The sequence below is a fragment of the Pantherophis guttatus genome, chromosome 3 (assembly GCF_059756535.1).
Source record: "Pantherophis guttatus breed Tessera chromosome 3, ASM5975653v1, whole genome shotgun sequence".
In the NCBI taxonomy this organism is placed as follows: Eukaryota; Metazoa; Chordata; class Lepidosauria; order Squamata; family Colubridae; genus Pantherophis; species Pantherophis guttatus.
In genome coordinates, this window is record NC_142065.1 from 21123774 (window position 1) to 21147484 (window position 23711).

General features: G+C 37.4%; 1 long non-coding RNA gene across 3 annotated transcripts in view; it reads left to right on the forward strand.

Annotated features, from left to right (window-relative positions):
- Nucleotides 1-22309, forward strand: part of LOC117674838 (uncharacterized) — a 32358-nt gene extending 10049 nt beyond the window's left edge. Inside the window, exons 2-4 of one of the 3 annotated variants that reach the window (XR_004594005.2) lie at nucleotides 4464-4593; nucleotides 6138-6242; nucleotides 21693-22309. This is a non-coding gene — a long non-coding RNA (uncharacterized LOC117674838). Of the gene's footprint in view, nucleotides 1-4463; nucleotides 4594-6137; nucleotides 6243-10038; nucleotides 10342-21692 lie in introns of those variants that run through there. The other 2 variants (XR_009622061.2, XR_015732979.1) reach the window with 2 other exon arrangements.
- Nucleotides 22310-23711: the final 1402 nt, after the last annotated feature.

Consider the following 23711-nt stretch of genomic DNA (forward strand, 5'->3'; position numbering starts at 1 on the left):
TAGCAGCAATACTTTCCTCTGCCTCCTCAAAATATTTTAATATTTTGCTCCAAGGAAATGCAACCCATCCACCCTTTTTTTTTTCCAAGATAAGCCATTTCAGAAATTAGAGAATAAATCAGCATTCCCATATGCTCAATTCTACGACATCCCAGAAACTGCAATATATATTTAAATGCAATATAATCATGAGTTGGTACCTTTGCCATTATTCATACGGGGCATTTTCCACATGTCCAAAATATAGCCAGTCCCATCTGAACACACATCTACATTTTTAGTGAATATGAGGAACCTCTTTCATTTGTGGGGATCAATAAATCCCCACTTCAAAAACTATGGCTGAAGAGATCAACCATTGATAATTTCTCTCCCTTTATCTCTTTGTTTGTAGCTTGGAATGCCACTGATACTTTCTTTGTCTTTGTAATTGTTTTAATTAGCCACTCAGCAGGAGCTCCTGACAGTACTTTTGATAGAGCATTACGGTCAACACAGCAGGATGGAGCAGGCTGTTAGCGTGAAACATAGACATTATGGCAGGCTTAATTTCTTTGTGTTAAATTCATTTTCATCCCCTCTTTTTTTTTTTGTCCCCATTCCTCTGACCTGGGGGAGGGGAAGGGTCATTTTTGTCACATTTATACTAAACTTTGTGGCTCGCACATGGAAGGTTTCTTCCCCATTTTTAAATATTGGCCTGAGAAATCTTTGAAGAAGACGCACTTTGTTGATTGCATTCCATATTGGCAAATCGCCTTCTTAGTGATGGTTTGAGAAGATGTGAGGCTTTTTTTTTCCATATCTTTTTGGAAGAGGCTCTCTGTGTACTGTTTGTTCTCGCAGCACATCCTTCTTTTGTAAATAGGAATCTGCTCATTCAATTATGATGCAGATCCAGAGGACTTAACAGTAAACTTTGTAATGGGCTGTCCTTTCCAGACAATTCCTTCACTTAACAATGCAAAAAAGGCTGCCAATATCCATGTGGTCCTAGCATTTTAAAAGAGATTTCAGAAAATCGAAAATCAGTTGGCTTTCTTTCAGGATCAGGAAAGGAAAACTGAAAAACAAAATGCAGATGTGCCTCTGGGGCAGGAGTTTTATACATATTTTAGAATATGAATGGCATACATTTAGTTGAAAAGCAGTTATGGTTATCTCAACCCAGCTGTATCCTCAGCATTCATAACAACATCAGCTTTATTACCAGAAATATAAAAGGTTATTTTGCCACCTTCAAACTGAGGTATAAAGTTCATTGTATTTTATACACTACCTTGTTGACCTGTTTGTTGACTTTTAGCGATAAGGAATCTTTCTACGTCAGCTCTAATGTGCCACAAAATGATACTGCCTATGCTTAAGATAGCTGCTTGAGTTGGAGGAGAGTATGATATGTGTATTGAAAAACCAGATGTCTGGCATTTATAAACTTGTTGACTTTCCATATTAGCATTTTTACTCTGGCTCACCTAGATTGGCTTAAATTTATCAATGAGAACAAGTAAAAAAAAAAGTGAAAAGTTTGAGATATGTGGCATGTTTCACCAGGGTGAAGGGTACAGCTTAAATTAATTTGTAGATCACTTGACACCCAACTTTCCAAAAGATTCATTTATTTTTATAATGCATTCAGATATACAATTGTCATCATATAACCTTAGGCTAAGTTTCCTTCCTTCCCCCCCAGGAGTAAAATCAACAATATTAATAATTAGTCAGCTAAATGATTTATAAATACTCAGCAGCTAGCCCTAATTTCTAATTATGACTCCAGTCTAGTTATTAAATGTGGGAATGGTACACAAATCTTGACTTTGCAAGATTTAAAAAGAGTAACATGGAATGTTTTGGCGTTTATGGGATATCTCTGCATGCAATGCTAGAGATTTGTGATTGGACCTCCCAGATCCTCTTTAGTTTGTTAAAGAAAAGTTGAGTTGCTGTGTATCTGCTGAGGGGGAGGGATGTATGTAATCTGGGATCAAAGACTTTGGGTGGCGGGAGACTTAACGTTCTCCTGTGCTGATTCTTTTAATACAAATTCCCCCTTGTTCCGGAATTACTTTCAGTTACATGAAAGAAATATATATCAAATCCTATTCAAATTATTTGCTTGTTTATTTGTTTGGTGGAAATTCTATCTATGGAAGCTCTGTAACCAAAACTTAACCTTTATAGGCTAGTTTAAATCCATGGAGACTTCCTCTTAGTTTGGGAGGGAGAAAGGTCAATCTGCAATTCGGGTGGGCATAGAGTCCCTAAAAAGTTGAGTGCAACCCCAGAAGTCTTTCTAAATTTTGCCACAGAACTTTAAAAAAAAAATCACAAGAGGGAAAACTTTGTTCTCTCTAAAACTTCTTTGTGGTAGCATCTCCAGTCTGGACATGGCCAAACGTTTCACCTAGTTTGTCTGTGAGGTGAACTAATGTCCTGATATCATCCAAACCTTCACTGATTTTGTCCCTCCCTCTCAATTTGGGCAGGGCTTTAAAGGCAAAATGGGTGTCTTAAGACTTGATAAGTTTTAGAGCAGGTTTATCCAACCCTTGGCCTAAAGGCTGTACGCAGCCCTGGACACCTTAGTAATGCAGCCCCACAAGATTGAAAACGTTTAACATTATTGTGTGATTTATGTACATGAACTATATTATTCATTTTATATACTGCCCAAGACAATTCGTTTTCACTCAATGCAGCCCAGGCAAGCCAAAAGGTTGGATATCCATTGCTTAGAGCATCAGTGTCATTCTTTGAGTCCTCTAGCTCTATACCCCCAAATCAGGGTAAAGTCCCACACTCTTTATCAGAGCTTCTTTAAAAGGTAAAGAATAGTCGTTCCTGACTCTAGAGGGCGATGCTCATCTCTGTTTCAAAGCCGAAGAGCGAGCGCTGTCTGAAGACGTCTCTGTGGTCATGTGGCCTGCATGACTAAATGCCAAAGGTGCACGGAATGCTGTTACCTTCCCACCAAAGGTGGTCCCTATTTTTCTACTTGCCTTTTTTACGTGCTTTCGAACTGCTACGTTGGCAGAACCTGGGACAAGTAATGGGAGCTCACCCTGTTACGCGACACTAGGGATTCGAACCGCTGAACTGCTGACCTTTCGATCAACAAGCTCAGTGTTTTAGCCACTGAGCCACCGCCTCCCTTTCTAATGCATATACAGATAGACCTCACTTAATGATTGCCCTGCTTAGCCACTGAGTCATACAGGGGGAAAGAGGGGAGTGCTCCTATACAGTAGTTCAAAATTAGAACATGATTCATGGGGAAAAATACGTATGATGCAGAAGTGGGATCAAATGTGCATGCCTTATCTGTAGAATTTTTTTGGGCATATTTTCACAGGCGCAGCGCCTGCAACCCTCTTGAGTCCTGCCTCTCTGCCTCTCTATCACCTTCAGAAACAGTATGTGCTCTTTGATGTGCAACTCCAACATGTTTATAGTCCCTGGTTGGCTGCACATGAGCATCCATGTGGAATCCATGCCATTTAGATATCATAGAATCACAATGATTCCATCTAAAACATGGGCAGATACACTACTACTCACAACTTTTAGTCTTAAAGCCCCCAGGTTGCTTTCCAAAGGGAATCAAAAAATTGAAACCCCATCAGGTCACCTGGGATTGAAACATTCAATGTGTTTCACAGAAATTGTTGCTGGTATGTGTGGCTGGTTTGTAGACTGTAAACAGCTGGTGATAATGGCAGATGATTATTTTCTACTTTTCATTTTGAAATAGATGGCGTAATGTTGACATACAGGGAACAAATACCACAAGGTCAAGGGGTGATGCAGAAATGTGTGAAAAGGCGAATCCCAAAGGTTCTGTTCTCCAGAAGTACCCATTGTTTTATGTACTCATAACCCTGGAAAAAGAATCATAAAGTTTCTGTTCTTAAATCCCTTTGAGCGTCCCGTTTCCAGGAAATCACATTCATATACTCACTCCCCCAAAATGAATGATTTAAATAATCCCAGTTTTTAGATCTTTTACTGCACTTTGAAATTAGCTTTCCTGTTCTCAATAGTACTTGAATGGAATAAAAATCTTGAATCATTGGTTTTGGATCCACATGGTTATTTTCAAGCACTTAGAAGTTCATGAAACTGATTTATTGAACACAATGATATTAATGGAAGAAAGATACTAACCTTCTGCTGTGTTATTGAAGCAGTATAAAGTAGGGTAGTGTACTACCAATTCAATCAACATCTGGGATGGACAATGATATCATTGGCAGTATGCCACCCAGGGTGCTATTATGTTCATACCACTATTAGTCTGTGGAGGGCCATGGATGTTACAGCTAATGGGATTTGGAAAGCACCAGGTTGAAGAAAGCTGTTACAAGAGAGGGGTGGGGGGGGTGGGGGGGAGAGAAAGAAATGAGAAAATTAATGAAGAAAATAGGAACACAATCTGGTGCATTTATGTTCCTCTTTTTCAGATATGTAAATGCATCTTTAGGGACTTCCACTTTATGAGAATTCCACACTTCATGTTCAAACTCAATGGAAAAATCAGGGAGGATATCCACCAAAACACACTTCTAGGAGTCTTCAATACTGTCCAGAAATGTAAGACCAAAGTTTCCCATTTATCAGTGAGCATGACTCCTGAGTTTATTTGTTTATTTATTCATATTTCGTATTTCTTAATTGCCCATCTCCCTCGGAGATGTATGGTTATGAGAATTATAGTTCAAAACAGTTGGGGAGGATTGCTATCTGGGATTGCAGGACTGCATCAATTAAATGGGAGAGGGGAAGAGGTGGATTTAAGGTGGCATTACCAGTGGCGTTTCACCAGACTGTATTACTTATAAACTAACATTGTTGAGTATGGTTTACACAACGTTACATTTCTGTTATTTATATATTCTCATGTTCATTTATCAATAGATTGATTTATTTTAAATATGCATGTCTCCTCCTTTTAAAAAAGACTTTTAAGGTGGATGGATGGATGGATGGACGGACAGACAGAAGATAGCTGGTTTGGTCTAGTACAGTGTTTCTCAACCTTGGAAGCTTAAAGATGGGTGGACTTCAACTCCCAGAATTCCCCAGCCAGCGCTGCTGGCTGGGGGATTCTGGGAGTTGAAGTCCACCCATCTTTAAGCTTCCAAGGTTGAGAAACACTGGTCTAGTGGTTAAGGTACCAGGCTAGAAAGCAGATGACCATGAGTTCAAGTTCCGTCTTAGCCATGAAAGTGACTACGGGTAACTTTGGGCCAGTTACTCTCTCTCAGCCCAACCCACATCACAAGGTTATTTTTGTGGGTAAAATAAGAGGAGGAACATGTGCTGGAGAAGTTTGCCACCTTGCGTTAATTGTAAAAAATAATTAAAAGGCAGAATACAAATAAATAAACAGACAAAACCCACAGAAACCAATTAAATGAATAAAACAACACATTCTCAAATACACACACACACACACACACATACAGAGATCAAATGGTTTAAAAACAAAGGATTAAAATGTCATCTTTAGAAGATCCTCACCATTTCTATAAAATTGTTACTAATGAATCTCAGCATTTTAGAGAAGAGATGCCACATCTGCTAAAGACAGTGGGAAAGCATTTTTTTTTAATCAAACTATTCAGAATCAGATTTTAAGACCCAAAAAAACTTAAATGATGCTTGTGACCCAGCTGCTTCCACCTTAACTCGGTCACACCAAATTGACAGATTGCACCCTGAGAATCTCTGCATGCAACTGTATCTTCAGTGTTTTTTTAAAAAAAAGTGGGGATAACATGTTGTGATGGTTTCATGGGCCTGATGGTATTTATGAAAAGGTCACAGTGAGGGCTGGCCATGTATCTTCCAAAGACCTGTGCCACAAAAGGCCCCAGTGCATGCTGGGCTAAGGGAATCCTATGCAATTCCTTATCAGGAAGAGCTGTCAGCAAAGAATTCCAATCATCCAATCCAGAGGTCAGAAGTGCAGGAATAAGCGCCTACAAATCGGATCGAGTGAGCAAAATAGCAAAGCCCTACTAGTATTCCATAGATGACAAAATGAGCTAATTCACCATGCTTCACGTGTAATGAATAGAGATGGATTGGCACAGGACATCCCACCATCACCCTTTCTATTTTTAACTTTACAGAAAAGTGGAAATCTTAAGAACAACAGCTGAGCTAAAGAATAAAAAAATGCCAAAAAAAAAAAAGAAGAAGAAGAAGAAGGTAAATGCAATGTGTCGACTTAACTGGTAACTAATGTCCCCTCTGTTGTTTTATTTCTTGTAAAAGCCACATCAACTGTGAAGGAATAGGAGCAGTGGGCTCAAGGAGATAGCCTCTGATCTTTTTCCTCTAGTAATGAGAATTACAGTACAGGTAGTCCTCGACTTACAACAGTTCATTTAGTGACCGTTCAAAGGTACAACGGCACTGAAAAATATGACTTTTGACAATTTTTCATAGTTATGACCTTCACAGCATCCCCATGATCATGTGATCCAAATTCAGATGCTTGGCAACTGGTTCATATATATAACCGTTGCTGTGCCTCAAAGTCATGTGATTCCCTTTTGCAACATCCTGACAAGCAAAGTCAACAGGGAAACCAGATTTATTTAACAACCGGGTACTAACTTATCAACTACAGTGATTCATCTAACAACTGTGGCAAGAAAGGTTGTAAAATGGGGCAAAACTCACTTAACAAATGACTCCTTTAACAACAGAAATTTCGGGCTCAATGGTCATAAGTCAAGGACTACCTGCATATGTTCTAGGGATTATGCCACAATCGGGAGGGAAAAAGAAGAATTCTACTTGAGTTTTTGATCACCTGTTTTTTCATCACTTTGCTTTTCAGTAGGATCAGGCAAAATTTTTGAAAGCAGTGCAAAGATGAAGAAAGCACCTCTTTATTACTCATTAAAGCAGCTGTGTCTCGTTGACTTCTTTCAAATGCGTTGCATATCCTCAGGGGTGGGCAGCTGGGGGTTCTCAGGGGTTCGGGAGAACCTCTAGCTAAGATTCTGAGCAGTTCAGAGAACTCCCAAATCCCACTCCTGGCTGGCCCCACCCACCCTGCCCCAGCCCTCCCAGGAGTCCTCATGTGGCCCATTTTGGATGCAGGTAAGTGCAGGGTGTACACGGAGGCTTGGGGAGGGCAAAAAATGGGCCTACCGGAAGTTCAGGAAGGCAGGAAACCGGGCCCATTTCCGGCCTCCAGAGGGCCTCCGGAGCCTGAGGAGGCCGTTTTCGCCCTCCCAGAGGCTTGAGAAAAGCCTCCAGAGTTCAAGGAGGTCAAAAATGCCCCCCCCCCCGCCATGGTGCAGGAGGCTGATGGCCATGGCCACACCCACCCAGCAACTGGGCAGAGAACCCCTTGCTAAAATTTTTGAAGCCCACACCCCTGCATATCCTGCTTTTCAACACTGCGCTTACAGCTGAATGAGTGAATGTTTAAAGATGGAGCTCCTTTGGAGAGGATGGATGGATGGATAAGCCTTATCATGCTGATTGTTGGTATGTTGGCTCCATATTTTGACATTGGTTTTGGTTTGGGATGTGTTATTACTGCAGATGTTTTAATGATTTATAACAGGAATGTTTTAAACTGCATTATCCTGCTGTGTATGACTAAGAGTCTGACATAGATTACAATGGTTAGAGAAATAAATGAATGGTCTGACTCTACTGTAATACCATTTGTTTCTGAGTTTATAAAATACTTCAGCCTATGCAAGTCAATGAGCAAAGCTCATTCTCTTTGAAGGATATCCCTTGATATTACTGTAATAAAGAACAAAATGCAGTTAAGTTTAACACTTGTAAATTCCTTTTATTTTACCAGAATAGGTAAAGCACTGGCTTAAGTGAATAGAATGTTTTTAAAAAGAAAAATAGTAAGCAGAGATTAAAAGTATAGAATGCCAAATTGTGCAGGAGGCTCAGTGTCAATCAGCTAATTAGTTAAATTTAATGAAGGTTTTCAGAAACTGAATATAAAACAGGTTGAATCTTTTTCTATTGATTATGGTACAACAAATTACAGGGAAAAATATGCATTTTCATTGTTGTTTTTCCCATGAGAAATTTGCCAATTTAGAGCGAATTCACTATGAAATGTATTTTTCCCTTGTATCTTTTGTTTTATATAACACATATAAACCCATTTGCCAAAGGGTTTAATAATAGGTGTTAATAAATGTCACATCTGATATTTGATATAATTTAAGTATGTCCTAATGAAATAAACTTTATAATAGCTAGCAATGTGAAGCCCTAGAAAGAGCTTTTTCACATATTGTCCTTGAACTCAGACACAGGACATTAGACAAATAATTAATAACAGTATAATAACAGTAACAGAGTTGGAAGAGACTTTGGAGGTCATCTAGTCAAACCCCCTGCTCACGCAGGAGACCTGTACTAGGGATTTGAACTGTTGAACTACCGACCTTTCTGATCGACAAGCTCAGTGTCTTAGCCACTGAGCCACCTAGTCAGGCATTCAAACTTTTTAATATCACCAAAAAAATAAAAAGCCAAGAGGAAAAAAAATCAGTTTGAAAGACAGTCAACATTAAAATGGACGAAAATAAATAATCTTTCACTGAGTATATTATTAACCTATGGAATTTACTGCATGAAGATATTTCACTAAGTCAAATGCCTTAGGAGGACAGAACGAGAAAGATATAGATATATACATGTAGACACGCACTCATTGAGATTAAAGGTCAATTTACTTTAAGATTAAGCCATTTTGAACCATAGAAGGCTCTACACTGAAACTCCTTATTGTTTCTAGGGTACTGCTGCAGTACTGTAATTAATTTTATAAAAGACTGAAAATCCTTCAAGAAACTCTTGCTGAAAATGGACAAAATGAATTGATGATCTCATGATTTAAAAAAAGGTTGTTTCTGGGAAGAAGAGAACCATGATATGCAATTTGGAAAGGTGAAAACAGTAATAACCAAGCTTGTTACTGATATAAAGAAGATTGGATGTCAATTCTTTAAATATTTCCCTTTTTCTTTCTCATTCTTTCCCCCCCCTTCCTTGATTTGTACTGTTTTTATGTTTTATTTTATCTTTTCATATCTTTTTCTTTCTTCTATTTTTTTTTTTACATTTCCATAGTTTTTAATCCTGATTTTTTTGTTCTCAATAAAAATTATATATATAATCATATATAAGAGACAGTGGAAGAGAGGGTGACTGGCCCAAAGTCACCCAGCTGGTTTCATGCATAAGGCAGGGCTAGAACTCACTGTCTCCTGGTTTCTATTCTAACATCCAGGTCTTTAATAGCTTCCTGATCATTATCAGAGTAGGAGCTATCCAGATTTCTGGGGGCATATTATTCCAAAAAACAGGAACCACAACAGAGTATGTATGTATGTATGTATGTATGTATGTATGTATGTATGTATGTATGTATAAAGTATGTAGTAAGCAGAAAGTAAGCAGTGTATATGACACTGCTTAAATAATGACACCTGAAGCATGTTCAGCTTGACTAGATGGGCAAAAACACCCAGAAACTGGCAGTCTCTCAAATATCCAATCCTGAAGTTAATTACCTCTTGTTACTTGGAAATTATATTTTGTAGATAAAGCCACTTTTTGCAGCCACCACATATAGCTGATTCATACTCAGTTTGCTGTCAATTATTATTTCAAGATATTTTTCACAAGTAGTCTTACAAGCCAGATATCTTAAATATTATTACTGGGCAATTCATTTTATCTATGTGAGGAACTCTGTCCTGTGTTAAATGTCATGTGGTTACTTTCAAACCATTTCTGAAACATAAGAACATTAGAGTCCTTAGTGCTCTCCGAGGTTGTTTGTTTGCTTGCAGACATTTTGTTACCCAACTAAGTAACTTCTTCAGTGCACCAAGGACTCCACAGGTCAACTCTGAGCTACACATATTCTCTTCTATTAGTACATATAATGTTGTTTTCAGTTGTGTTTTGGTCTTCCATGGTATGTCCTTTACACATATGATAAGTGTTTTCTCCATTTTGTCTTAATAGTGGATTCCTGCCCTGCGGAATGGACAAAATGATCTCAAAACTCAATTCCAACCCTTATAATCTATGATTCTGTAATTTCTCGTGAAAGTCATGAATAAAAATATTGACAAATAGAGGACTTAGGTATCATCCTCCTACCATCCTTCTGAATACATCTTTCCAATTTTATGAGGAACCATTTATTTATTTATTTATTTATTTATTTATTTATTTATTTATTTATTTATTTATTTATTTATTTATTTATTTGTCCAATTTATATGCCGCCCTTCTCCGTAGACTCAGGGCGGCTTACAATGCATTATAGCAATAGCCTGCATACTTTTATGTATATACCTGCTTATTAGGGCTTTCGCCCCCCCCCCACCCAGCGGTATTGTTCTATACAAAGCTGGCTTATTGCCTCCACAATCTGGGTTCTCAATTTACCTACCTCGAAAGGATGGAAGGCTGAGTCAACCTTGAGCCTGGTGAGATTTGAACTCGCACTAATTGCAGGCAGCTGGCAGCTAAGTGCTAGCACTTAACAGCACTTAGTCCGCTGCACCACTGAGGCTCTTTATGAACACTATTTGAGTACAGTTTTCTAGAAAAGTCATACATTCCCTTAATTGTCATGCCATCCAGCCCACAGCGGCTAAGCAGTGCATCCCATTAAATCGTAATATAATATAATAATACAATACAATACAATACAATACAATACAATACAATACAATACAATACAATACTATACTATACTATACTATACTATAATATAATATAATATAATATAATATAATATAATAATATAATAATATAATAAATATAATATAATAATATAATAATATAATATAATATAATATAATATAATATAATATAATATAATATAATATAATATAATAATATAATATAATATAATATAATATAATATAATATAATATAATATAATATAATATAAATATACCTTCTTATCTATTAAGGCTTGATTTAAAAAATGATAACTTTACCCTTGCAAGACTTATTCTTAATGCATTCATTCTGATTCCTGGTAATTATTGTCTTATTTTCAAGGTGCTAACAAACTTTCTAAAATCTGCTCTAGAATTTTTCCAGATATTGATGCAAGATTTTTTTTTTTAAACGACCCTGCATTGGGGTGGAATCAGGGCAACTGAGCCTTTACTGGTTGGATGCCCTTCCTGATGCCTATGCAGAGTTTGCAGCAGATATTTTCTTCTTGTGCCCAGAGGGAGAATATCTACCGCGACCTAGAATTAAACTCACAGCCTCCTGATTGTGAGGTGAGAGCTCCACCTCTAGGCCACCACGCCACTCCATTGATGCAAATCTCTGTTTCCTGGAATTTTTCTCCTTTTTGAAGAGGCATAATTAGCCCTCCTCCATTCACGCTGACCTTTTAAAAAAATAAAAATTAAAAAATGGATAAGGGTTCAGCCAGTCCATCAGCTTACCTTTCAGTACTTTTAAGTACTTTGACATTCACTTGAAGTAAAACAATACTTATATTTCCATCAGTCTCAAGCTTCAATCCTGTCTTACATTTTGCCCATCACTGTCTCCTGATGGAACATGCTTTTTTCATTGGAAAGCTGTGAGCTTTTCCTGTATTACAGGATAGCACTTTACTAAGCAGTTTCTTAGCTTCTTTTCCTTAAATCTTGATGTTCTCTGAAGAAGTCTTTTGTGTTATTCTTAAGATCCTCTGCTAATATATCAGTTCATTCTAAGTTTTTGCTCTCCATATATGAGTTCTAAAGGTAAAAGTTTCCCCTCTCCAGTCGTGTTCAATTTGAGGGGGCAGTGCTCATCTCCGTTTCTTAGCTGAGGGAGACAGCGTTGTCCAAAGACATTTCTGTGGTCATGTGGCCAGCATGACTATATGCCGAGGCGCATGGAATGATGTTACCTTCCCACAGAAGTGGTACCTATTTATCTATTTGCATCTGCGTGCTTTCAAACTGCTAGGTGGGCAGGAGCTGGAGCAAGTAATGGGAGCTCACTGCATTGTGCAGTGCTCGGATCTCGAACCCTGATTGTCAGCTTTCCAGCTGACAAGCTTAGCATCTTTAACTGCTGCAGTTATGCAATTCTAGGTTATTTGACTATTTATTTACTACCCAGCCATCCTTGCATTGGTCATACATGTTCTTTTTATTATTTTAAATATTCACTGATTTTATTTGTTTGATTGTTTTTGTATAGCCACAGTGGCTTTTTATGCACTCCTCCATTTCTTCTTCCCTGTTTGCAACACTTTTTAATATCTTCTGTAGAAACTCATTTACATCAAGCACCCTTTTCTCTTAGTTTCTCCAGCCATAGAATCCTCTTTATCATTCCTCTGAATTTATTAAAATACATTTTATTTAAAGTCCAAGATATTTGATTACCCTCTGCTGTAGTTTCTATTGCAATCAAAAACTCCATTATTACATGGTCACTTTCCCCTAATGTTCCTGCCACTTCCAGTTCATCAGTTAAATTTTCTGCATTAATTAGTGCAAATTAAGTTTAACAGATCCTTTTCTGCTTTGTTCCCACACCTCAGAAGGATAATTTTTAGCAAGACAAATAAGAATTTCATGGAAGGACCATGCTCGGCAGAGTCTGTCACTGACAGATGTCAGGGTAATTAAAATGTCCCCTCAATGCAACTTCATTTTTGTTTGTAGGTTATGCAATGTGTTCTTCCTGTTTGAACAGGCAATAATAGACACCAACAGGAGTATTATGTTTATTTGTTCCTCCACTTATTTCCACCCATTTTAACACCCAATGTTATTCTTCCTCTTCCTTTTCTATTCCTTCCGCTCCTTTTGAACAAATTGCATCTACCATTTGCCAAATGCCAGGTATGGAATTCATCCCATTAGATATGTTCACATATCAAAATATATTTGCCTTCTGTATTGTGCTCCAGTGCATCTTATTTCCCATGCTTGGAGTACTATATTAGTGCTTGACCAATGACAGCTGAGAACTTTATGAACTTAGGTTTTTTTTTTCTTTTTGCATTGATAGGACCCATTTCAGCAAAATTCCCATATTCTACTGTACACAAGTTCCTGAACTTCTTACCTCAGAATTTTCATTTTAATTTAAAGTCTCCCAATCAAGCTTGCCAAGCTTTCTTTAAACACCTATTTATCAATCTTTTGTGATGTATCTTGTGCCAGTAGGCCATAATCTAAATAATTCACATGATGGTCCACTAGGTCATGGGTGTCAAACTTGCTATGTCACGTTGCTGTCATGTGACGTTTCACAACATTTTTCCCATTCGCGGAGCTGGGGTGGTTATGGTTTGTGCGTGACTCATCCAGCCTGCGGGCCACCAGTTTGACACCTCTGCCTAGGTGAATTTCTCACATCAGCATCATCTGTGTAGTATGTCACTTGACATATAGTGTTCTTCTTTCTCTTTGTAGTCTGTTTTCATGAAATAGACAGGTGAACAAGAATACCATCTCACATTAAGTTTCAACACATCAGAAATGTCTTGCTCACATTTCCAATAATGTTTAAATCATGACAACCTTTAAGAAATTTGTAAACTATTATCATGTCACCCCTTGGTCCTCTCTTTGGCGTGCTAAACTTACTCATTGTCTTTTACTATGGTTCCTAAGTCTGGAGTTCTATACACAGCCCATATAGACTCTACCCTAGGTTTACGCATGTAGGAATGCAGTATGTAGTACTTTCAAAAAAGTAATTTGCATTGATTTCAATTATTTGTTTTCCTCAACAAATATAAAAACATTGCAATCATAACATGAATCTCTTAGATTAGTGACAGAATTTCTCATCGCATATGGTATAGGAAGAATTAAACATTGGGAAAATCTTTTTCCCCATTTTTAAAATAAGTTTGATGTAGGATAGCAAATCTGCAGTTGTATACTCCTGGCTGAAATTCATTCTAATGTAATAAGCATTTCACTTAATTATACTTACAAATAAAGTAATAAATGGTGTTAGATAAACACGAGCATAACAGGAACGGAATGTTAAAGCCAAGGAAAAAAGGAGGGTGGAATTGCTAAAAACATGTTAATTTACTGAGAGTAGAAAAAAATGATTAGGTTCAAAGGTCATACCCCATATACCTTCTATATAACATAACTTGCCCAAATGTTGTATAAAATGCAGGAAAGTAGAATCCTTCCCATGTGCTAGTTTTTCATTTTAGTGATTATTTTGCAATGGTATGTTTATGTTTCTCCAGAGGAAGTGGAGGGGGGAAATCATTTTCTTTCAATCTTTGCAAATATCAACAATATGCTAACCAACTGTAATCAAATACTTTCCCCCCAAAGCTGTGGAATGTGCCATAATTTGTCAAAGAAACCTTCCTGACAAGTTTTTAGTAAAGTCCACTATAGCCAACCCTTCCCAGCACCCCCCTTGACCCATCTAGCAAATGACCTTTAACCTTATTTGGGCCTCTTTTATGAGCCTCTTTTACTCTGAGCAGATGGCTAAACTATCAAAGGTTTTATGAGGAAAAATCTGCTTCCAAAACACTGGAGTGGGATATTTCGTTCCACGTTAATGCTAGCTATCAAGGCCTTAGATGGAAAACACAAAAGTTATGTTGTGGCAGCTGGAGTGACAAATAGACTGGAGACTACCTGGTATTGTGTAGAAAGGAACAGAAGGTGTGCAAAGTTGGTTTGCGTAACAATAACTGGATGCTCCAAAGAAGATCATTGAAAGGAAAATTAAGAGAGGGAGGGCATTTACTTAGACAGTAAAACAGACCCATCCATGCTTGCTAATGCATTTAAAAATAGAAAAGGAAAAAAAATGTAAAAAATAGATGAATGCATTAATAATACATTTCAGATGTTGCTTCTAGCTTAGTCTGGCATAAAAATCAATCATTGATAGCATGTTAAATAATAGGTCCCTGCACACTAGGGAGATATTTGCCTTGAGGTTCAAAGTGAATTATCTTAGGTAACCTATTCAAATCTGGAAGCCAGCAGAGGAAAAATTTAACTGCCTTGACCAGTCACTTTTCTTAATGGCAAGTGGCTTCTGTATGTGCAAAGAGTTTCCATAAGCACAATGGCTTTCTGAGACCCTCATGCTAATCTGTTCAGCTTTCCCAGGGGAAAACATTTGGTGTGTGTTGTTGCCCAAGTGTAGAGTAAGTGGTGCAATCGATTCCCCATGTCTTCCATAGAATCATAGTTGCTGATCGGAGCTTTCTCAGATATGCTGCACTAAATACATAGTAATCACACTGTTTTACCAGACACCACTTCTACATTCAAATCCTATCATTTTGTCCCCTTGAAATTAGAGGAAAGTTGGCATTTGATTTCATTTCCCTCTACATTTCCTCCTGTTGTAGCCTCGTGTTGCATAGCACCAATTAATAATTGTAACCTTCTTGGCTTTCTTTTCCATTCTAAGTAGCAGATTCTATTTAATTATAGTAAATCAACAGCAAGCAATTTCATGTCCTCAGGGTATTTTGTACTACAATTCCTGGAACATCTTGTCATCAGCCATATTACCTGGGACAGACAGGAGCTGAAGTCCAGAACTTCTAAAAATCAACAAGATATCTATTCTCTAGTTCCTAGTTGATAGGAGGATTCTAGAAAACCACCCATACCTTAACAATGCATGGATCATAATGGGTAGAAGAGAATGTCCCAGAGATCTTTGGAGTAGTTTGCAATATGCTAGATTCTGAAAACTTTTAATAACTCTTATTTACCCTCTCCTTTTGCTGTTTTCAATTCTCTTTTCCTGTGGCCATCACCTTCTTTCATGTCAGGCCCTGACAACCAAACAAGTGACAGCTTCTTCTCTTCTTCCTCCTCCTCATTTCATCATTCGCTTTCTTAACTCCTAAAGGCCAGAAGGAAAAGTTGTATAAATAAACATACAGAAGGAACCTGAGAAAGAACCACAGGTTTGGAAAGGCCTTTGGAGGGCTTTGCAGGGACCTAAGTATGGTGACCCAGATTTCTTGCCTTAGCACACCTAAGGGATATTCTGGAAAAAGGTTTTAATAGGCAGCCAAAAATATGAAAAGGAGGAGGGAGGGAGGGAGGGAGGGAGGGAGGGAAGGAAGGAAGGAAGGAAGGAAGGAAGGAAGGAAGGAAGGAAGGAAGGAAGGAAGGAAGGAAGGAAGGAAGGAAGGAAAGGAGAGGAGTAAAAAGCATGGGTAGCCCTGCCTATGTCTCTGGCCACATTGACTGCATCAGGCTCACTCACTAACATGCATCTCTTTACATATAATTTCTGAGAACAGTAAAGGGTTGCACAGTCCTACCTTAAAAGAAGCCCTCGGTTTATTCCTCCATATAAACAAGGACTGATCTTGGACATTCAAAACAGGCTGAGTCCTGGCTCAGATTAACTTCTGTTCTCAGGGGGATGCATTTGGGGATAAATTACCTGTTACATTCTGGCTGGTGCCTCCATTTCATTGAACTATCACATCACTGGCTGTGCTTCAGGCAATGTAGAAAACATATATATGCATGAACTTAGGCCTTTGAAATTCAGATTGGTAATACAGATAGACTTCAAAGGCCAGTTCTACTGATTTCTTCTTTGACTTAATTACTTTTGAAACGAAGAAGAACAATACTTTTTTTTTTATTTTCTTTTTTTGAAAATGCCTAAAATGACCTTGCATTTCAAAAATCTGCACATCTCTGTACATACCATGGACAAGGCTATAAGAGCAGTGAGTTTCTCAAAGTGTATGTATCACGAAGAGCATGGTTCATGTTTGAATATTTAAAGGTATACAAGTAAAAATGGCCTTGCATTGAAGCTAACTTAAAAGAACTTGAGCCATGGCCCTGTATTGTTGGGGTACAGTAACTCTGCATAGAATGTTTACCCATCAAGTTGTTTCTTCCCAGAGGTGGGTTTCAGTAGGTTCTGACCAGTTCTGGAGAACCGGTAGCGGAAATTTTGAATAGTTCAGAGAACCGGTAGTAAAAATTCTAACTGGCCCCGCCCCCATCTATTCTCTGCCTCCTGAGTCCCAGCTGATCAGGAGGAAATGGGGATTTTGCAGTAACCTTCCCCTGGAGTGGGGTGGGAATGGAGATTTTACAGTATCCTTCCCCTGCAATGCCCACTAAGCCATGCCACACCCACCAAACCACAACCACAAAACCGGTAGTAAAATTTTTTGAAACCCACCACTGCTTCTTCCTTCTTTTTCTTGATTGATGCATTTATAATATCCTACCTCAGCCCCTTCGCAAGGTCTCAGTGTCTGTGAGTGGAACAAAGGTGGAAAGCAAAAGTTGACAGGACAGGTTGTTCAGTATTCCACTTGCATGTGCAATAGTTCACAAACCGAAAAGATAAAAAGTGTAACGAGGCTCTGGAAACCCTTCCACAAACATCTGCTAGGACAGCCTCGTGTGTAGGATTAGTTCAATATCTGGAGCAGTGTTTTTCATCCTTGAAGATCTGTGGACCTCCTTTCCCACACGGGTTGGGGAATTCTGGGAGTTGAAGTCTATATCTCTTAAAGTTTCCAAGGTTGAAAAACACTGGTCTAAAATGTGTGGAGTTTTCGTCTTGCACAAGGGAGACAATTGGGTTCAAATTAATGCCATCTGGAAACCTTGCTGGGGAAACTTTGAGCTATTTCTATATTCTGGCCTTTCTTTGGGGTTATTGTTCTGTCACCCCGAGCTTTTTGGTGGAATGATGCAGTTCTAATAAGAAGGATCCTTTTTAAGAAACCAAGCTAATTTATGTGACAATATATTTCATGGTGTGTAGTACATAATCTGCAACCAGAATGAAATAAAGTATATCAATTCTTATCAAGAACACTGATGCGTGCAATTAGAAATCAGTGAAAGAAAACAGTGTCGAAAACTGTTAATTTCCCCCAACTCTGTAGACTTTCTATTCTAGGTACCAAATATATAGGGGACACTTGATAAATGTATTGACGGATAGATAGACGGATAGATCAATAGAATTAGATTGATAGAGCAATAGAAATAGATAGATAGATAGATAGATAGATAGATAGATAGATAGATAGATAGATATAGATAATCAAATCTTCTTTCACAGAAAAGAGCTTTCAGATTAATCCTTTCTGTCTTCAGGTTTTCACTTTCTCAGATTTCTTTCCATGTAACTTGTTAATCCATCAGTCTTGTTTATCCAAGCAAGTTTATTAATGACAAATGTTGCTGGTCTCATTGAGTTATGACAGTAAACTGAAAAGAATATGAGGGCCAAGGTGAAAAGGTGATTTCTTTATAACAGCTGTAATTTATCCTGAGTTTTGGACAGTCCTTTGATTTGTCTAGCTTTGGATATAGTATTCCTACTGATTGCATTAGAATAGCCCTTAGGGGTCCTGGAATTTGTTAGATGAATGGAAGATGACCATATGTGCAGGGTTAGAGAATGATAACAAAATGGAACATGATGCTACTCTACCCTTGGTAATTTGGAAACCCTCTTCCATGCCTTGTTTATGCTCTTGTTTACATATGTGCTCTGCAGAAGCACTGCCAGCATCACTTATGTGCAGTCAAGAAAACAAAGGAAAAGTTTGCAGAAGAGGTAACAAACTTTTGGGCATAAATTCAATATATTTTACACCCAGAAATCCCAGTGTAGGATTAAGGCTGCATGATGGGTGATTACAGTCTAAATTGGTAGATTACCTATTTGATTAATTAGTAGTAGCTAAATGAATATTTTATTGTTGTTATTATCAGTTTACACAAATTCTAACTTGGTTTACTTCACAGATTTAGAAGAAAAATAATTGTGAAGTAGGTTTTATGAAGAATGGGAAAGTGAGCAAGGCGACTTTAGATCAGGACTGACATCTTTTTCAAGCCAGAGAATGTCGTGTGGGGTTGCATGTCAAAAAGTAAGGGTAGAGCCCAGACAAAAATTGTTTCAGTTTACAGGCTCAAATTAACCAATGCTGAATTCAGTGTTGGTTCACTGAATTCCCCAGTCACATTTGTAACCTTCTTTTTCTTGAGTTGCATTCAAAGTTAGGAACAAAACTGCAAGATTCACAAGGGCTGAATTCAAAGTTCTTGGACCAGAACATGGTCCTGAAGTCTCTGACTGTTCATCTTGGGATTCACAAATGATCTGCCTATGAATTCAAGATAACTCTGGGGTTAATAAATCATCACTCAATAATTTACTGTCACAGGGGCGTGGAGAAGAAGTAGCAGTTTTATAGAGATGTCCAAACAAGAATGTGATAGACCAAATCAACAGGTATATGGTAATTTGGCCTTCTTTCTTTTTAACATGTTTTTGGTGAAGACAAATCTATCCACTACACCCCAGCTTTTCTGAAGTTGACTTGCATCCCATGAATGCCCTCTAGCAAGTAATTGTACCTTCCTTAAATGTTAAGTATTGGAAAGACATTGTTCTATCTTTCCATCTGACATCATTGTAACTTCTTTGTGGAAAGTTGATCTCAAGGCAAACAAGATTATCTCACTGGCATTTTCTGTTTCTGGAAATCATTAATCTATTTACAAGAAGTTCAGCTCAGAATAGTTTTGGCATTTCTTTATTTGGGGTGAAGTTTTAAAGGCGTACTTCTTTTTAGTCTGCATCCCATTCATGGAATAGGGCATGCAGAGAAGAATTTCTTGTAACCCTTCCCCCCCAACTTGGTGCCCTTCGCCTGTGTTGGACTTCAACAGCTTAAAATGCTAGCTAAGACATACATATAACCAAACATATCTGGAGTGTGCCAGGCTGAAGAAGCACCAATAACTACATAGCTGGAACTTCAGCACATACCAAAGGAACCAGAGTCAACAATTACACTATGAATTTCTGGATGAGAAAAGAGGAGTGTCCAAATTCTTGTATAAATAGACCGTTGATTGTTTTAATATTTAGATAGCGGGAGGACAATCTGTCCTCCAAGTATTATTATTTTGTTGTTCTTGATGGTATATATTCGGGGAGATAGTTTTTTATATGCAATTGATTTACATATTTCCCAATCATGAGACTGGGCAGTATCTAAGACGAGTAGCTAGACTTAAAAAACAAACAATTAAATAAAAGCAGCTTCTACTCAAGTTAAGGATTATAGCCAAGTTTCTTGTAAGAGGACATGTATAATCGCATTTATTCACATGGTTCTTCACTCAGTCAGATTCTAAGGAATATATTGTCCCTCACTGAACTGAAGTATTGGTGGGGGATTTTTTTCTGAGACACCTGTATATTTGTGAATCTCTGTGAAAACCCCATTATCAGAACAATGCATGAATCATCCATATGTTTCTTTGAAAGAGAAATCACATGCTCTTTTTCCTCCTCCTTCACCTCCTTTTTCTAGTTTTATCTGCCTTTGGTACTCAGGTTTCCTAGCTGATCAGATAAGTAGATCAATCACTAGCACATCAGCAAATGGATGCAACTATGTACCTTTAATATTTGTTGTTCTTGCCCAACATGCATCTAAAAAGCAGCTGGTAGTGAATAGAGTTGTCATGCTTTATGTTCTGCTGCAGCAAAACATCTGATTAAAAAAATGAATCATTATCAATTAATAAAACTTTAGTTATGATTTCATAAATCATTTTTCCCCCAAACAGAGCAAATTGCATCCCAGGAATATAACTAATTAACCATAAAAGTGACTCAATTTAGATTTTAACCAAGGTGTTCTCCAAACATTCATTTGTAACTTTTGTCATTCATTTTATTAAATTCTTTTAAATATAACCTGAACACTTTATTTTTTTGCTATTATTATTCTGGAAAGAATCTCTTCTTTGATTGCAGTCTAAGGCCTACATCGCTTATTAGTGTGATTTAGATTCGAGGTCCCGTCTAAGCTGTTGAAAACGTACCAGTGTCTTTGCTTTGAGATTTTTATTTTTAAATAAATATGACAATTTATTATGGAACTAATATTGTTTTGTTTCAAAGAGGATTAGCTGTGTTGTGGGATTATCACCATCACATTTGTTTTGTTAATAAAATAGAGAATGTGAATTTTTAATCCAGTGGTGAAGACATACCACGAAGTCTAAAACTCACTTAAAAGACAAAGTCAAGTGGAATTGTTTAGGGACTACACTCAGAAAATGAACATAATCTAGATCAGGGGTCTCCAACCTTGGGAACTTTAAGCCTGGCGAACTTCAAAACTGGCTGGGGAATTCTGGGAGTTGAAGTCCGCCAGGCTTAAAGTTCCCAAGGTTGGAGACTCCTGATCTAGAGGTTATGGGTGGAATTAAAATGGCTCTGTCTAAAAGTATATTCATTTGTTATTTCCATTAACAAATATCCAGATGCTTCTAAGAGGTCCAACAGAAAGATATAAAAGCCTCAGGTTTCCAGATGGTGCCTTTTTATATACTCTATTGTTGGAGCCCTTTTTTTCTTGAAATAGAGGATAAATATTCCAAATTAATAGTATGTATTTAAAATGCAGTCAAACGAGCACTGTCAAATACTTTGTCATCAATTAAGTATTTTCAAAATAAGAAACATGTAATTTAAAAGATAATCACACAGATGGCAACATTATTTCTGAAGTTTATCCTCTTCATGATGCATATCTATAACTCTCAACCACAAATTATCCTGGGTATTTTTATTTCCTAACTCAAATCTGAACTCTCTTTTAGAAAATTATTCATTCTCATTATTCATTCAATATAAAGAAGTAGTGCAAGATCGGAAGATGTGGAGAGACCTGGCCCACAGAATTGCCAAGGATCGGATATGACTGAATGGTTATCATCCTCCTCCTCCTCCTCCTCCTCCTCCTCCTCCTCCTCATCATCATCATCATCATCATCATCATCATCATCATCTATTCATTCAACACATATTTCTAGGATCTCAAGCTGGCATATATAGTATTCCATACTCCAATTTTTGTGAGAGGTTGGGCTGAAAGGGGGAGCATGAAGGACACAAAGTCTAATAAACTTTCAGGCTGTAGGAGGACTTGAATCTTCCCAGTTCCAATCCAACAAAATAACAGCAGTTCTCTAAATATAGTGCCATATTTGTTGGCCAAGAATGAAGGATGTCCTATGTTATTCCAAAAATATCAAATGGTCAATGTTGTTCATCGGGTACAACTGCTAATCCATGGTATTCTTGAAGGTTGATCTATTCCAAGTCTGCTTTAGAAAATAAACACCATTAAATACCATTAAGAGGAGAGGGGGAGTCTTAAAAGTTGTTGGACAAAGTTTGTATCATGGTAAAGAATATTAAAATTGATAATACCATCCGCCTGTAGGCTGAGGTGTTATAATTTGCATAACTCCAGAATTCCATTCATATGTCGCTCTGATCTGATTAACAAAGAATTATTTTATTGATTTATTTATTTGTTTATTAATTGGATTAATGTGCTGCCCATCTTGTCTGGATGTTGAAAAAAAGATGAATGCGTCTGTTTTTCAAAATGCATACTTTCTTTAGGATTGCTTTATTTTAATCTGTAAAAAATGGACATGCTGATTAACTCATGAGCTCTAAGGTATTGTTTCCCTTACAGATAAAAGGACAGGAATTTAAATATAAATTCAGAAATATGATCATCACCTCAAACATTTTATTGATCTTGAACAAATTCTATCACTTTACGTGGACTTGTGGAAGATTTCTTCTTTCTTTTTCTTTTTTTTAATAATAGATCTCCTTTAAACAAATTATTCTCCAGGCTTGTTTGGACCTCCCAGGCTCTGCTGAAATCTGATGATCTTCACTGTATCCCCTTGAAATACAGTGTACCTTTGGCAAGATCAGCACAGTGTGATGTAACAGGATGCAAAATGCACTTCCAATGAGCTGTTTACTTCCTGTAACACTAGGATAATTACTAATGAATGAATAGCTCTTGGGAGATCCAGTTTGTAACTGGATAGCTTTAAAATTCTTATCAGATTCTCAGTGATGGAAGAAGAAGAGGGGAAAGAGAAAGGGGGAGTCTAATAAAAGAAAAATAATTTAGCAACTTGATCATTCACCTATTCTTTTGAAAACATTTTTTTTTTTACTATCCCAGGCAAAGTAATCTGAAGAGAAAATCGAGCGTATCAAAGCAGGATGTGACATTTGTGATGTTCTGCAGATCTTTCTTTCAGAGAGCATCTCTCGGACAGCTCTGACAGCAGGGATTAATTCAAGCAATAGCAATAAACAACAGTTGAAGTGAGGTTGAGGCCTAACACCTGGATGTTATGTTACCAAAAGACCTCATGTCATTCCAGGCTACATACGTGTGTGTGTGTGTGTGTGTGTGTGTGTGTGTGTGTGATCCATGCATGTAATTGTCTCTTTTCTTTCTTTCTTGAAAACACTACAAAATGCCATTTGAAATGGTTTAAAATAATTGCATGTATTCATTGATTTAAAACATATTTGTAGCTGCCCATCTTTGAACCAGCTTTGGGGGAGAGTTCCCAATCAAAAATTAAAAGACATGTGAAATAATATTAGAATTATGAACCTCAACTAATTAAAACATTAAAATTAAATCCAAGCAGAACTCATAACATAGCTTGGGGCACTTTAACTTTTAAAGTTCCTGCTGCAGTTTGAGTCCAATTGATCCTTAGTGAAAAAAATCAATTATCTATGGGCAAATATAAGATAGCAAAACCTTGTTTAAATACATGCAAAACATT